At 39.5% G+C, this 17,138-nt stretch overlaps 1 protein-coding gene across 1 annotated transcript in view; it reads left to right on the forward strand.

Moving 5' to 3' along the window:
* LOC310733830 (uncharacterized protein) overlaps nucleotides 1-17,138 on the forward strand; it is a gene marked incomplete at its 3' end in the record, with an annotated part of 115,945 nt that overhangs the window by 19,352 nt on the left and 79,455 nt on the right. The gene's annotated exons all lie outside the window — the stretch shown is intronic.

Here is a 17,138-nt window from a genome sequence, read left to right on the forward strand (position 1 = left end):
AGTCGTGCTGAATGACACAAAAAAACAAAGAGGGAAATTTGTGTCTATGAACACGAGTCAATAGATTACATTTCATGACTATATCACGAAATGCTGTGACACTGGGTTGCACCTTAATAATAACATCAAAAATGACACTCAGGGGTGGTATAGAAGTCTGCCACCTGAGACATCCAGAGCTCCACAGCTGCATTTCAGGAGGTGAGGAGCGTCTAAGGGGTCTTTAGAGAGCCTCTGTCACCTGTCATATTATAGATTACATCAGGACAATGTTTACAACTTCTACATGTTAAACCCAACAAGAAGCCAGTCATCACGTCCTGCAGCTGCCTGTAGTCTGTTCCCTACACTGCTATGTGTCAGGATAAAGGAATCATGTGCTGAAGAAGGTCAACGGTCCACAATGTTTGTGAGGATCGTGTTAGAGTCACATATGACTTGCACTTTAACAGAAAGCACATGATTTTTATTGAAATAAACAAATTCATTTTTTATACGGAGTCTTTACAGAAATATGAGTGCAGTCAATTGTTTTGATTATATTTGGAAAACTGAACATTGCTGCAAAGTGCATTTTAATTTCAGCCTGTTCTTGCACAGTGAAAGGAAACCTGATGTATCGACTACCCACCCTAATAATAACATCTAAAATGACAGACATTATGGCACTCAGGGGCAGATACCAGACCTATAGCATGAGATTTAAAAGAATTATATTATATCCAAAGAAGGTCTTTGTGAAAAAGTTGATTATGATTTTAATATTTATATAAAGTCTTTCCCTGTCTGCCATTTCCCACTAGAAACAACCTGTTGTCATTAACCCCAGAGTGGTGAGGACCTGTATTTGGACGGGGATGTCATGGTTCCGGTGTGTTGCTCTCTGTAGTACTGGTCCCAATTCCGCACATAGATCCAGGAGCACAGCTGTAGGAATCTAAATTAGCTTATTAGCCAGTCATCATCATAGGCCAAGAAATCATCATGGTCCCTGGAGACTCTTTCTCTCCTTAATCTTAAATTGGCATAATCCTCCAGCAGTGCCATCATGCAGCATTACACACAGGAGTCAACGCAGCATTAATATGTTTACAGTAATTACACTGATCATTACACTATCATCTCCTCCTCCTGCACTCCCATGGTGGACGATGTGATGGTGAGACGCCGCTGATTACATATTTAGAGTGAATTTTTATTTAAATTTTAGTTGGATTTTATAAGAAGGTGTTTATGAAACAACTATCACTCAGTACAAACCCAAATAACCTTCTGGATTTCATCTTCATGATCACAATACTTTAAACAAAACATCTACAGTACATACAGGCAGGGGGGTAGCCATCATTTCAAAAGTGGGGGGGACGAAATGTCTAGTGTTACCTGTTTTTTTTTTTTTCAGTTAACCCTTGTGTAATTGACAGGTTTTATTTTTAATCCAAATTTTTTTGCTTTATATGCTTTATGATTATATATGATTACAAAACAGAAAGAACGAAAGAAATACAACAGCTTGCCACTGGGACAGTACCCTTAAAAGGACATCTTTGTACCTCATTTACCCCAAAAATGTATAGTTGTACATTAAGGTACACATTGGTACTCTAAGGTAGTAATGCGTACCTTTTTGAGTATAAAGTACAAAGATGTCCTTATAATGGTACTAAGAGTATATTGTTTACATATTTCAAAATGTATTTTGTGTATGCACAGTACATGGCACACAGGATAATGGATACTTGCACATTCAAATAATACTTAATTTTGTTCTATTCTACAGTCCATGTTTCAGGAATAAAACAAGTCATTAAAAAAAAAACTATTGAAAGAAAATATGTATTGACTGACAAACATGTCAAGACAAACATGTCAATCCTACAAACACTTGTGTATTAATAGATTATACATTATAAAATGTAAAAAAATAACTGCAATAGCAGCCAGGTGTTAAACACCACATCTGGTTTCACCTGTAAAGTTTCTTGTGTAACATCCTGAATCTGCCCTGACAAACCTAGGCTGTCTGTTTCTTGCTCATTCTTAACAACACATAAAAACTTAAAATCAGTGCAATAATGAAAGAGCACCCTATCAAATAAAGATCGTTCCTATCAGCATACTGTACCGTTTTCCCTGTCATCTAACCTCATTCACCGGACTACATTACCCATCATCCTTTGCACCCTGTCATCCACCATGTTTGTTTCCCGTCTTCACTTGTCTGTTCACCCGGACTCTATTTATACTCATCACCCCCGTCTTTACTCATTGTCGGTTATAGTCTTTACTATGTTGTATGTATGTGTGATTTACCTGCTCCTTATTATTAAAATTACATCTTTAACGTTACTATTCGTGTCCTTGTCTCTACCTGTACATAATGTGACACATACTTGATATTCTGTAGTATTGACAGAGTTAAACATGCTGTACAATCTCAGTTCAACATTATCTTTATTCTTATTTGAAGGGTTTTAGATAACACACTTGTTAAAACAAAAGACGTTATAAAAGAGTTTAAGGAAAATACACAGAAAAAAGTGAAAGTTTGTCCAAGCAGCTATTTTTCCTTATAATTCTTTAAATCTTTTAAAACTTTCTAATTATTCAACAAGAGCAACAGGCAGAGTTACTAAACATTGTGCAACACAATTCGGATACCATATGCAACTTGACTTTTTTGTAAAAAATTAGTGAACCGAATGTTGGATCGCGCGCGGGACCGCAGATGCGACTCGAGCTACAGTACTATAGGGCGCGTGATGATGACGTGACAAATGAGTGACTGATTGCTATGGATACGTGAACGTCATGTATAGACTATCTTGTCTCTTTGAATTTTAAATCACTCTGCATTTATATACATTGCTCCATTAAAACCTCAACATGTTGTGAATACAACTCTCCACTAAAAAAGTGAGGGGGACGAATTTACTTTTTATAAAAAGTGCGGGGGACATGTCCTCCGCGTAGTGTGTGTGTGTGTGTGTGTGTGTGTTGCTGACTTTTTTTTTTTTTTTTACAAGATTATTTGTACAAAGAATTCATTCTCATCACTTTCATTATTTTAGATCAAACATGTGGCCCTACTACTTTCAGGCAAAATACAATGTCCTCGTAGGAAAAAACACAAAAAACAAAGTGTCCAAAAACGTATGACCACCAGGCTAAAATAGTCCACGCAGAAACAAAACAGAGTAAGAACAGGAACTTTGAGGGTTGGGATTTGTACTGTAGTTTATGTTAACAGTCTGCTACACTGACTCAGGACTACAGTTTGTATCTGATCATCACTTCACCTCAACATCATTTAGCTGTAATAAATGGACATTTAGTGAAACCCAGATGAGGATGGATTCCCTCTTGAGTCCGGTTTCTCTCAAGGTTTTTTCCTTATGCCATCTCGGGAGTTTTACCTCGCTGCAGTCACCACCGGCTTGTTCATCAGAGACAAACTTGCACATAAAAAACATATTCATTTTTATCACCACATTATCTGTGTAAAGCTGCTTCGAGAAAATGTTCATTGTTAAAAGCGCAATACAAATAAAAATGAATAAAAAATCTGGTTTTGTTGAAATAACAGGTTAACAGATAACTGGATTTTACCCTCAACTGCTCAGGTGTAAGTTGCTTTGGATAAGGTGGTCTGCTAAATGCTGTAAATGTAAATGGACTGGCAGCTTGCCTTTGTTTGTTGCTGATCATTTCATACTTCTGCTTGGGACAAGCAGTTACATGCTTTACATACGCTTCTTGGTGAGCTTTTTACATCAGGTCAAGTCAAGAAGCTTTTAATCAGATGATAACTGGATAAATAACTAATAAATAAAAGCTCCATCCAGCCAATTAACATGCAAACTGTGGAAACACTTCATATAAACAGAATGTAGAATCACTGAAAGCATTTTAAATGAGATTAATTTGTCTGTTTTGTGTACATACAGGATTCAGGGCCATTTTTATAGATTGATATTTGAAGGTGATTTTGTATTAAAATAATATTTTGCAGTGTGTTTGTGCTTTAAGTGCTTTGGGACTCATTTGTGACCAGAGTGATGTGTACAGAATCGCTCCTATGATCTATATAAAAATTCTAGTATCTCCTTGACAACCACTAAACAAACAAACAGCAGCAAGAAGCAACAGCGATTAGCAGCAACTAAGAAAAATTAAATAAAAACTTCTCTCCTTAAACATTTCTTCATACAGGTACCTGGTAAGTCGTCTAAATAATTATGTTAGAATATTGTAGATAATTTGTAGAAGACTCGAAAAGTAAAAAAGTAATTATTTAGCGACATTAGCATGGGTAACTAGCCGGCTAGCTAAGCTTAGCTTTTATAGTTTAGCTTTTTATATTAATCCAACAAATTGACCTAATAATTAGTATAGAATCTATTAGATACAATGAAGTAGCCTCATTTAACCTATTTAGCCCATATTTTAATCAAACTCATATAACCTATTTACTCCAAGTATAATTAACATAATATACTAATAAATAGAGTAGAATAGGGTCAGACTGGGACTAAAATTTTAATAATCCTTGCAGCCGTGGCATGTTTTATCTGTTGTGGAACTCCTTGCCATTGTTTAGACAATACGTACAGCTCCCAGTGTATAAAATTACAGGTGAAGGGTCTTCTACAGAAAACATCTCCACAGATATGGATCAAAACATCTATCTGAATTCGGATGGAGGGATTCTGGCCCTAGTCAATGAGAAAAAATGACTGTAACAAACGTTTCCTTATAACTAAAAGCACTAAACCCTTTGTACGCTTCAATTCTGATCCTTTGATTATATAGTATAAATCATGTTGTTGTGTGTATTTTATGCTTTGTGCAGGAACATGGCAGCTGGTGAAAATAGGAGGCGTCTGCATCAACGCATGTGTGCGTACATCGAAGCATGTGCTGAGGGGTATCGCTTTAACTTTGACACCTTAGGAGGTCCCTGCAATGCTTGTTTTGCCTTTCTTTATCCCAATACTTGCCTGTGGTGCCTGGAGCAGCCTATTGGTCCTTTAAGTCAACTGTGCCATCGTGAATCCCGTAAATGGTTCAGCTTTTCTCCTGAAAATGACGAATTTGTTTGGGAAACTGATGAGGACACGCTCAGACCGGTAATTGACATTCTGCACCACGCTGACATGTTCTCCCCAGATGGAATGTGGCTAGATTCCATCCAGAACTCTGTCTATGATCTTCCTTTAGGACTTCAGCTGATCACCCGTATCTTTCATGTGCGTAGGGTTATTACCCTTGCCCAATCGTTTGGAGCTCCGGCCCGCTCGCTGAATGCTCCAAGAACTCACAGTTTTCTCTTAACGGAATTCGTCATGCAAAGCACCTTTATAACGTACTACACCATCACCTTCTGTGGCTGTGTTCTATGGACAACTGAACCAGCAAAACATCGTGATTGGAATTGTCGTCCTATCCTTTCTCGCACATTTAAAAAAATCAGAACAGACTCAATGATATTATCATTTAGACATGGTCGTCATTTCAGGTATCAGAGTATGGTGTGGTCTGCACTGCGGTCTCACAGTTCTATATCTACTCCCCTGCCGCACTGGATCAGACGGAGTCTGATTTTCCGCCGGCGCCCAAACATGCTTTTTTGATCAAACATGTCATAGTAATACATGATTTAAATCTGTAAATGGTCTACTTTTATTTGTGTATGTTTACTATATAAACAAAACATTTTTTTTTTTTTTAAATGAATAAAATAACCAGGGTGTGCCCTCTGTCGCCTTTGTTTTTTTTTTTTTTAATTGAATACAAAAGTACATAAACAACAAAAGGCAAATATACTTTTACAGTGTAGATAAGTATTACAGGCTCAACACAGTATACTTAGAAAAAATAAAGAAATAAATAGATAGAAATCTAAAATTATAATTTACATGAACTTAAATAGTGAGTAAAAGTAAATTAAATTATGTCAATATATAATGCAGCTTCATAGCACTCTGACCTTTCATCTTATTAAGGTCTTTGGAAAAACATTTTAAGTCATTTTTGAATATAATAAGTAGTTGGGGGGGGGGGGTGTTAAAGAATCTACATTTATGAATGAAATATTTTGCTAATATTACAATGTTATTATGTAAAAAAGAATTAACACAACAGTTAATTCTTTTTTACATAATTCTGTTATTTTTTTTTTTACATAAAAAAAAAAAATAATCTTTTTTTATTATGTAAAAAAGAGGTGGTTGATAGAACAACCACCTCTTTTTCTATCAACCAGTCCTGAATTGATATCCAGAAGAGTTTGGAGAAATTGCATAAGAGAAAGAACTTATCCGTGTCTTCAGAATGGCTTTCACAAAAGGAACAGGGGACAATTTCTATATTAAATTTCTGTTTTAGGAATTTGTAAGAAGGATAAATCTCATTAAAAAATTTTAAGTGTATTTCTTTAGCTTTAGGAGGAACAGGAAATTTCAAATAAGCTGTTCTAAAATAAATCACAGTATTCTTCTCAAACATATGATCTAATTTGTTTCTTTTAACTTGACAGGGATAACAGGTTTTTAAAATGACCTGTCTTATATATTTGTTAGTACAACTATCATTTTTAAATTGCATATCTCCAATATATAAGGCTGGAAGAACTGGTTTAACTTCAGTATAAGAAAGAGAGCATCTCATCAGCATTTTTATGCCAGAAGGTATTACATTTACAACAGTGAAAAACTCTTTCGGGTGACAGGCAAAGCCATGTTTCAAAGTAAAAGCATTATAGTCTAAAATGTTACCCTGTTCATCCATTAGATCTCTTATTGACCATATACTTCTGTTCAACCAATTCTTATAGCATAAAGATCTGTTCCTGTACAGTATATATTTGTTGTTCCAAATTGAAGCATTATGAGGTGTAAAATTGTGTGTATGTGCCAATTTCCAAAATAAGAGTACTTGTTGATGGAATGTTGATAGTTTCACTGGGAGTTTAGATAAATCAAAATCACATTTGAGAAAAAATTTAATTCCACCAAGTTCTTGAAACAAAGCTGATGGAACTGTAAAAAAAAAATCATCTTTTCATAGAAAAATTTTTAACCATTTAAGTTTTAACAAAATATACATGTTTTCAAATTCAATTACATTCAAACCACCTTGTTCATAGGATTTTGTAGCATCTGCTTTATTTATATAATGGGCTTTGTGCTCCCAAATAAAATTATACATTTTTTGGGAACATATTTTAATGAAATTTGAGGGAGGAGCCAAAGAAAGAGCGGGATAAATCAGTCTTGATAAATATTCAACTTTCGTTAGCAAGATTCGGCCAAAAATGGAAATGTCTCTTTGTAACCAGCAATTTAATATTCGGTTTGCTTTTTGCAAGTTATTATCAAAATTTTCTTTCGTACTTATTTTCTGGTCTTTGGTAACTATAATGCCTAGATATTTCACTTTATCTTTTTCCGGAATATTATGCAAACAAGCACCATCACTCTGATGTAGGGCAAGAAGTCCACATTTGCTTAGATTCAACTGGAGTCCTGATGCCTTAGAAAAAAACATTAACTAATGAGATAGCCAGAGGAATTTGGTCTTTGTTTTTTAAGAACAGTATAGTATCGTCTGCCAATTGACTAATTGCTATACTTTTATCAAATACTTTTAATTTTTGTACCGTTTGATCATGAATAACTAAAGTAGACAACATATCCACAGCCAAAATGAATAACAGAGGGGACAGAGGGCATCCCTGCCTTATTCCACGACTATCAGGAAATCTTTGTGATGTACCATAGGGAAAAGAAATAGAACTGTTCATACCTTTATAGATCATTTTTATAATATTGACAAAGTGCTCACCAAAACCAAAGCTTTCTAAAGCTTTAAATAAAAACCTATGTTCTAACGTGTCAAAGGCTTTCTTAAAGTCTAAGAAAAGAATATATCCATCATCCTCTATCAAGTGATTGTATTCTACCATATCCATTACTAGCCTTACATTATTGTGAATGGATCTTCTTTAAGAAATCCCGATTGAACCTCATTAACTACTCCATTAAGTCCTTTTTTCAATCGATTGACAAAGACGTGTGAAAATTTTATAGTCACTGTTAAGTAAAGTGATTGGGCAGAGATTATCTAAAAATCTATGATCTTTATCTGGTTTGGGGATTAATGTAATCAAGCCTTGACTCATTGTGGGGCCCAATAAACCATCTTCAATAGATTCAATAAGGGCATTAAACAGTAACATTTTCAAATCATTCCAAAAAAATTTATAAAAATTTCCTGTAAGGCCGTCAGGACCAGGCGATTTGTTTGATTTGAGTTTCTGTACAGCTAAATCGAGTTCTTCCATACATAATTGTGCATCACAGAGATCTCTCAATTCATTGTCAATCTTAGGAATAAAATTTAGAATTTTTTCAAAAAAATCATCACACTCCTTTGGAGAAAAATTAGACAAATACAAGTCACTGTAGAAATTATGTATTTCTTTGCTTATTATTTTAGGATCAGTATTTTCAACATCATTTACCATTAGGGAAACAATACTGTTTTTTGATTGCCGTCTTTTTTTTTCGTGGATGAGCGGCGTGGAACTCCTCCAGGAGTGCTGGGTCCAATATGTCGTGTCTCGCCACCCATGACTGTTCCTCGGGACCGTAACCTTCCCAGTCCATGAGATACTCCAGGCCTCTGCCCCGACGACGAGAGTCCAGCACTTCTCGCACAGAATAGTGTATGGCTTGAGAAGTGACACGTGGAAGGTGGGGTGAATCCGGTACTGTGGTGGGAGTTCCAGCCGATAAGCTGCCTCGTTGATCTGCCACTCGATCCTGAATGGCCCGATGTACTCCGATGGGCTCAGCTTCCTGCAGGGGAGCCGCAGTCGGAGATCCTTGGTGGACAACCAGACCCAGTCTCCGGGCCTGTAAGCTGGGGCTTCCAGTCTCCGTGCATCCGCCTGTCGCCGGGTCTCCCTCACTGCCCTGCGCAATTAATGGTCCACTGCGGGCACATTGGAAGGCTCATCGGATCAGGGAAAAAGCGGGGGTTGGAACCCCAACACACATTGAAAGGGCGTGAGTCCTGTGGTGTCCTGGCGCAACGAATTCTGCGCGTATTCGGCCCAGGGCAGAAACCGGCTCCACTCCATCTGGTCCTGATGGCAATACGTTCTCAAGTACCTCCCCAGTTCTTGAATCTTCCGCTCGGTCTGGCCATTCAACTGGGGGTGGTTACCGGACGACAGATTGATGGTGACTCCCAGTAGCTGGAAAAACGCCCTCCAGACATGTGAGGTGAACTGAGAGCCCCGGTCTGACACTCTCTCCTCCGGGAGGCCGAAGTTGCGGAAGACATGATGAAAGAGGGCTTCTGCAGTTTTCAGGGCCGTGGGGAGGCCTCGGAGAGGGACAAAGCGGCAGGCTTTGGAGAACTGATCGACGACCACCAGAATGCAGGTGAAACCTTCTGACCGTGGCAAGTCCGTTACAAAGTCGATGCCGATGTGCGACCACGGCCGTTGAGGAGTAGGCAGGGGGAAGAGTTTTCCCACAGGTAAGTGCCGGGGAGTCTTTGAAATGGCACAGATGTTGCAGCCCCTGACGAACTCCGCCACTGTGTTGCTCATCCCTGGCCACCAGTATCGCCCCCGAACCAGATGTAGGGTCTGCCTTCTACCTGGGTGCCCTGAGCCGGGGACTTCATGTATTGCTCTCAGTAAGGCCTGTCGACACTCTTGAGGAACAAAGGTACGGTTCCCAGGGCAACCAGGGTGTGCAGGTTCTCTTTGTGTGGCCGTGCGGATGGTCTCGTCCAACTCCCACATAATTGGGCTCAGGATGAGGGTAGAAGGCAAGATGGGCCCTGGCTCGGCGGGTTCTTCAGGCCCATAAACCCTGGAAAGTGCATCGGCCTTACCATTTTTTGACCCTTGCCGGTAGGTAATACTGAACTTAAACCGGGTAAAGAAGAGAGCCCATCGTGCCTGACGGAGGTTTAAACGCGTGGCCTCACAGAGGTACTGGAGGTTCTTGTGATCCGTGATGACAGTGAATGGATGAATGTTCCCCTCCAGCCAGTGTCTCCACTCTTCCAGGGCCAGCTTGATGGCTAGGAGCTCTCGGTTCCCAATATCATAGTTCTGTTCAGCCGAGGACAACTTCTTTGAGAAATAGTCGCAGGGGTGGAGCCGATGGGGATTCCCCGACTGCTGGGAGAGGGTGGCCCCTACGCCTGTGGACGACGCATCCACCTCGACGACAAATGGAAGCTGGGGGTCAGGATGGTGGAGGAGCGGAGCGGCACAGAACCTTTTGCGTAACTCCTCGAAGGCCCTCTGTGCCTCTGGGGTCCAGGAGAGAGTCTTGGCTTTTCCCCGCAGGAGGGACGTGAGTGGAGCAGTAACCAGGCTGAAGCCCCCTATAACCCGGCGGTAGAAGTTGGTGAATCCTAGAAACCTCTGGAGCTTCTTGATCGAAGTGGGAACCGGCCATTCCCGTACTGCCGTCACCTTCCTCTCGTCCATTCTGATACCTGCTGCGTCGATGACGTAACCCAGGAACTGCACCTCCGAACAATGGAGGTTGAGATATAGCCGGTGTTCCCGCAGCAGTTTTAGGACTTGGGTGACATGGTCGTGATGTTCTCGCAGCGTCCTGGAATAGATCAGGATGTCGTCAATGTATACTATCACGAACCGGTGGAGGAAGGGACGGAAAACCTCGTTCATGAAGTTCTGAAAGACCGCTGGAACAATGGAAAGACTGTACGGCATGACCCGGTACTCATAATGACCAGAGGGGGTAATGAACGCCGTCTTCCACTCGTCCCCCTTACGGATGCGCACCAAGTTATACGCACTTCTGAGATCCAACTTGGTGAAGACGCGAGCCTCACGCAGATCCTCTAGGGCTGCTGGGACCAGTGGGAGTGAATACAGAAGCGGAGAGATCTGTGCATTCAGGCCCCTGTAGTCGATGCATGGCCGCAATCCCCCATCCATCTTTTTTACAAAAAAGAAGCTAGACGCTGTCGGGGAGGAAGACTGGGTGATAAAGCCGATGAGTGGAGTACAGTATTTAATCTTGCCTTTTCCTAAAGGTCGTCCCTGGATGATCTGGACAGCCAATTCCTGAGATCCCCTCTGCCGGCATAGCTGGAGGCATTCTAGACACGCCTGGGAGATGAAGTTTCCCGCGGAGCCAGAGTCGACTAGGGCTGTGGCAGACAGAGAGAGAGCGGGGGTTACCAAGGTGACGGTGAGCGTAGACAGGTGAGTAATTTCAGAGGACAGCATAACAGCACTCACCGTCCGACGAGGAGGCCGAACTGGACATTGGGCCACGCAATGTCCCCTCTCTCCACAGTAGAGGCAAGCTCTGGTCGCCCACCGGCGCTCCCTTTCCTGCTGAGACAGCTGCTGTGTTCCAAGCTGCATGGGTTCGGGTTCAGGAGCTGATGACACGCTGCTGGAGCTGTTTCAGCCTCAGGAGCTTTGCAGGCTGCCAGGTGTTGGATCTCTGGATAAGAGCTTCCAACCCCAGAGAATCATCATACGTGGCCATTGCCATCCGAAGCTCCTGCTTTAATCCCTTGCGATATACTGCCAGCAGCGCTTTCTCGTTCACTATATATACTATATTCACTATATATAGGGTTGCTTGTAAGTCCACCCTATCAAAACTTGATGCTCTTTACCATTCTGCTATCAGGTTTGCCACAAATTCTCCTTTTAATACACACCACTGTGCTTTATATTCATCTGTTAACTGGCCCTCCCTTCACAATCGCCGTAAAATTCACTGGTTCACGTTCATTATAAGACCCTTCTCGGCCACTCACCTCCTTACTTAGGTCACTTGCTGCAGCTAAAGCCTGTCACATATAACACCCGGTCCTCACTTCGTTTTCAATTAAGCATTCCTAAAACCAACTCTGCATTTGGTCTTGCATCTTTTCAATCTGCTGCCGCTCGCGACTGGAATGCTTTGCAAAATACCCTCAAACTGGATAAATTCATTCCAATTTCAACCTTTAAAAATATGATATCATATTTGTTCATGGATATATGCAGTTGTTTTTCTACATAATTTTGTTTTAAAATGTATTTATGTAATTGTTAATTTTGTATGTATTTTTTTTAGTGTTTTGTATTTATTTTAGCCCTACTTCCCTTTCCCTAAGTGGTTATTCCACTTGTCAGGCCGCCGTTGTAAATAAGAACCTGTTCTTAATGACTTGCCTGTAAAAATAAAGGTTAAACAAACAAACAAAACAAAGCTGTCTGTTCCCTGGCAGAGGTTGAGCAGCTGATCGGCGGTTGAGGTGTCCCCGGGGGCGGTGCTAAATACCTCAGTGAAGTGGCTCGTGAAGGCGGCATATGACGTCACGGCCGGGTTCGCCGTATGTATATATATATATATATATATATATATATATATATATATATATATATATATATATATATATATATATATATATATATTTATTCAATGCATAGTATTGTAGCCCTACAGGCTAGGATTTGAGGAACCCTACTCTAGTGTATGGTGTTATTGTTTTTGTTGTTATTGCTGTCCTTGCTAATGTGTATTATAAATAAACCACAAAGGAAACAAATTATTTCTTGTAGTACTGTACTTCTCACTCAGATCCTGGCTCAGTGATCCACAGCTCATTCTGTAATCCACAGATCATTATGTGACCCATTGTCTACAAAGCTGTCAGTCACAGCATGTTGACGCCTCTTCGCATATGGTCTTTTCAAAGTAGAAAGTGTCTTTAAAATTTTAAATCAATGTATTGTTTAATGTAAATGAGCAGGCAGGATGATTTTCACATGATAAAAAAAAAAAACTACATTAGAAGATCTGTTTTTAAAAAGTCTTGTGAAAACATGTTTACTATAGGTTTTGTGGCCTTATTTCAGTGAGGTTTTTTTGTTTTTTCAAAAACCATGCATAGTCCTTATTTTGTCAAAAATACAAACACAAAAGTTGTTTACATATTATGATAGCCCAGTTTGTGCTGAATACAGTGCAAGTCTTTTGTCAATAATATATTTAAAAGCAACTAAAAAGAACCAAATGTAAGAGCATGTCAAAATCTGTCAAGGGGCCCAAAACACCCTTAGACTCCAGAGGGTTAAGCCACTTTGCACTGGACTGCATCAACTTTCATTTGCTTTTATTTTTTTATGTTTTCACATTTGTTAGTTTCTTGTACAATCACGACTGAGGATGACCTTGGTGGTGAGTCCACTGTCGTGCCACTGGCGGGCAGAGTGCGAATTTTCCATTTTATATTTTTACTTAAAGATACCACTGATGATGCTTTATAATTCCGAGTAGCTTATAGAATAAAAAGCATTAAAAACAAGAATTTAAGCTTCTTATTAAATGTTGAGTAATAATGCTTGAAGAATATTTAAAATACGAATAACAAATGAGGAAAAAAAAGCAATACAGCTTCTGTGGCGGCCAGTGGCAGAAAAAAAACGTGTCTCAAAGCAGCTTTACATAGATAATGTGATGATTAAAAGTGAATATGTTCTTTATAAGTAAGTTTGTCCCTGATGAGTGAGCCGGTGGCGACTGTGGCAGGGAAAAACTCCCCGAGCTGGCATAAGGAAGAAACCTTGAGAGGAACTAGACTCAAGAGGGAACCCATCCTCATCTGGGTTGCACCGAATGTCCATTTGTAGCAGATATAAGATGTTGCGGGGTACAGTGATGATGACCAGAAGCGAAAAGTAGTCCTGAGTCAGTGTAGGAGACTGTGTACAATAACTGCAGTCCAATCCATCCTTAAAGCGCCCGTTCTTACTCCGGAATTTCATGGAACCACCCAAGGCATTGATGAGAAACCATCTTAAGCTGCACAGAGTGGCCTCCAAATGAAGAAAACACCATCCAGAGGCAGGCCTGGACGAAGTGGTAAGATCCACGAAGGGGAGAGGGGCAGGAACATGGGTCACTGGGGCCTCAGGAAAATGTTTAACTCGAACGAGAGAGAGAGATGGTGACTGGAAGAGAAGGATATGGATTACTAGCTGAAAGTACCCGTGCTTCGCTACGGAAGGCAGAACGCTAAGCAATATGGCAATAAGGAGTGAGGACTGAGCAGGACTGGATGATCAGAGATCATAACGAAACGTCAACAAATAATGTACTACCCCTTTGTAGTACCGATACAGGGCAAACGACTTTGAAAATAATTTTTATCGTGCATCTAACATCTAATAAGAAACAATGTACTAAGTTTCATTAGGATCCGTACTGTTATTTCGAAGAATTTACAATGCGTGAGAAATCGCGTTTTTCGCGAGTTAGCCGTGATCCAGGGCGAATTTTTCAAAACCCTTTCTTAGTGAGCACCTAAGACCCAAGAGGAAGGTATGTTCCAAATTTCATTGCAATCCGTTCAGTAGTTTTTGAGATTTCGTGATGAGTGAGTGAGTCAGTCAGTGGTATTTGAGCTTTATATTTATATATATATATATATATATATATATATATATATATATATATATATATATATATATATATATATATTAAGTGTCCTTATTGTTGTATGAAAGTTAATATCACTGTGCAGTTTGGACTCTGGCAAGACTCGCTATGGCAGCATAACTAAATCTCTGGGATAAGAGACGACCCATCACACCACCGTCAACAAATCTTAGTAAACTTGTGAATGTGAGGGGACAACAGCATACAAATATCCCAGTTCACCAAACACTCTATATCCATGTTCCCTCCAGATCTGCACCTTTACCTAAGAAAAAAATCCACTGATCAAAGGCTTGACTAAATAAATGTGTTTTTAACCTCGACTTGAACACTGAGACTGTGTCTGAGTCCCGAACACTTGTTAGAAGGCTGTTCCATAACTGTGGGGCTTTATAAGAGAAAGATCTGCCCCCTGCTGTAGTTTTCATTATTTGAGGAACCGACAGATAGCCAGCACCTTTTGACATTTTGATCTATATACACTTGCAATCATAAATATTCAACCCCCTCACCTCAATAGACAATACAGTGATGTTGATGATGGATAATAAAAATAAATGAGAAAAAAAAAACTTGAAATAAACAACATTTATTGATTCACATTTAAGTTATTTTGACAACAGAAGTTGACTTAACTTTGGAGTTCAAATGAAAATTGTAAGTCTTGTAACACATTAGCATGTTAAGTATTATTTAACCCCCAGCTTCAGTACCTTGTGGAGCGCCCTTTAATTTTTATAACTTCTAATAAGTGTTTTCGATGAGTGCTGACAAGCTTCTTACACCTCTCGATTGGAATCTTTGTCCATTCTTCATGGCAAAAGCCTCTAACTCAGTGATGTTTGACGGCTTTCGTGCTGCAACTGCCTTCTTTAAATCCCACCAAAGATTTTCAATCGGATTTAAATCTGGTGACTGAGAAGGCAACTCCAGGACACTCCAGCATCTTTTCCCCAACCAAGCTTTGGTTGATTTGGAGGTGTGCTTGGGATCATTGTCTTGCTGGAAGAGCCAATGATTACCAAGGATTAATTTGTCAACAGAAGGCATCACGTTCTTCTTCAAAATGACCTGGTATTTCTGGGAATCCATGATGCCAGGTACACAATCAAGATAGCCAGTTCCTGCCACAGAAAAACAGCCCCACATCATTATTGACCCACCTCCGTGCTTGACCGTGGGGATGGTATTCTTCTGGTCATAAGCCTGACCTTTTGCACACCAGACATACCGCTGGTCCATATGTCCAAAAAGTTCCAGTTTGGTTTCAACTGTCTCCCAGAACTCCAGCCTTAATCATGTCATCCTTAGCTGTTTTGCAGTCACATGGGGTTTTTTCTAAGCTGTCCTGAATAAGATGCTAAGGGCCCTTGATAAAATTGTGAGCTTTCTTCCATGGCCAGGATGTATATATATACATATATATATATATATGTATATGTGTGTGTGTGTGTGTGTGTGTGTGTGTGTGTGTGTGTGTGTGTGTGTGTGTGAGAGAGAGAGACCACACTGGAATATACACACACTGTTTTCCCTTAGTTTTTCCATGGAAACCAACAGACAAAAACATTTCCGCTGATCTTGTCATGTTATATATATTTTTTTTAAATCCCCCCAGACTTGTTCCCAATAATACCTGCAATACACAACTCACTCTGTAGATGCACACAAAAGATAGCAAGCCAGGCAGGTATAAACTCGCACATACATACGTACAAAAGCACATCTGGCAGATTCTCAGTCCTTCAATACCTCTCTGTGATTTCAGGTTTTGTGAATATTAGTCATATAGCATGAGAACAACTTGAAAGCGGCGCGAGTGCGAGCTCATTTAACACTCGGATGAAATCACAATTCAAACCTGTTACTAAAATGTCGAAGGCATGAAGTCATCCTTGTGTAAAAGCACGTGAATAACGAGCCGTGGTGCGCACACACATCTGGCGAAATTACATTGCAGTAAAAAACAAAACGAACAAAAAAAAAAAAAAGCAGAATAGATTCGATCCTAATTTTTTCCTTTTTTTTGGCACACAAAAAAAAAAACCTTTTATGAAACCAGACGATTTGTTCGTACATTTGCTCATGGTGTGATGTTCAGGTGCCCACATACTGTAGATTAGGTCATATAAGGAGTCTAAAAAGAATACCAGTTAGTAAATTGGCATGGAATGGCTGGCTGATGACAAACACATCAATGATAAGATAAACCTTTTACAACTTGTATGCAAACAATCAGGGCTAAATTTCACATCACCCACTATGACCAAGACATGATGTCATGATGTAAACACAGTGTTGCTCGTCGCTTCCTTGCTTTATTGCCCAGAATGATCCGTGTCCACTCCCAATGCACATTTACTATCTAAGCAATTTACACTTTTTTTTTTAATTATAGCTTAAAATGTTTTTATTTTAATCAACAAAATAAACCAAAATAAAACATTTTGCGCAAGATATTTGAATTTGTAGGGTTTGTTATTTTACTAATAAATACAATCAATAAATAAAAAAAGCCAAACATTCACCTGTGTTTAAGGTTCATTTATTTTTCATAAAAATATGTAAAAATACACTGATTTAACAGACATTTAAAAGCATTAGGCTGTACCATTATGAGTTTAGACAGAGAGA

Source organism: Silurus aristotelis (genome assembly GCF_946808225.1).
Source record: "Silurus aristotelis genome assembly, chromosome: 1".
NCBI lineage: Eukaryota > Metazoa > Chordata > Actinopteri > Siluriformes > Siluridae > Silurus > Silurus aristotelis.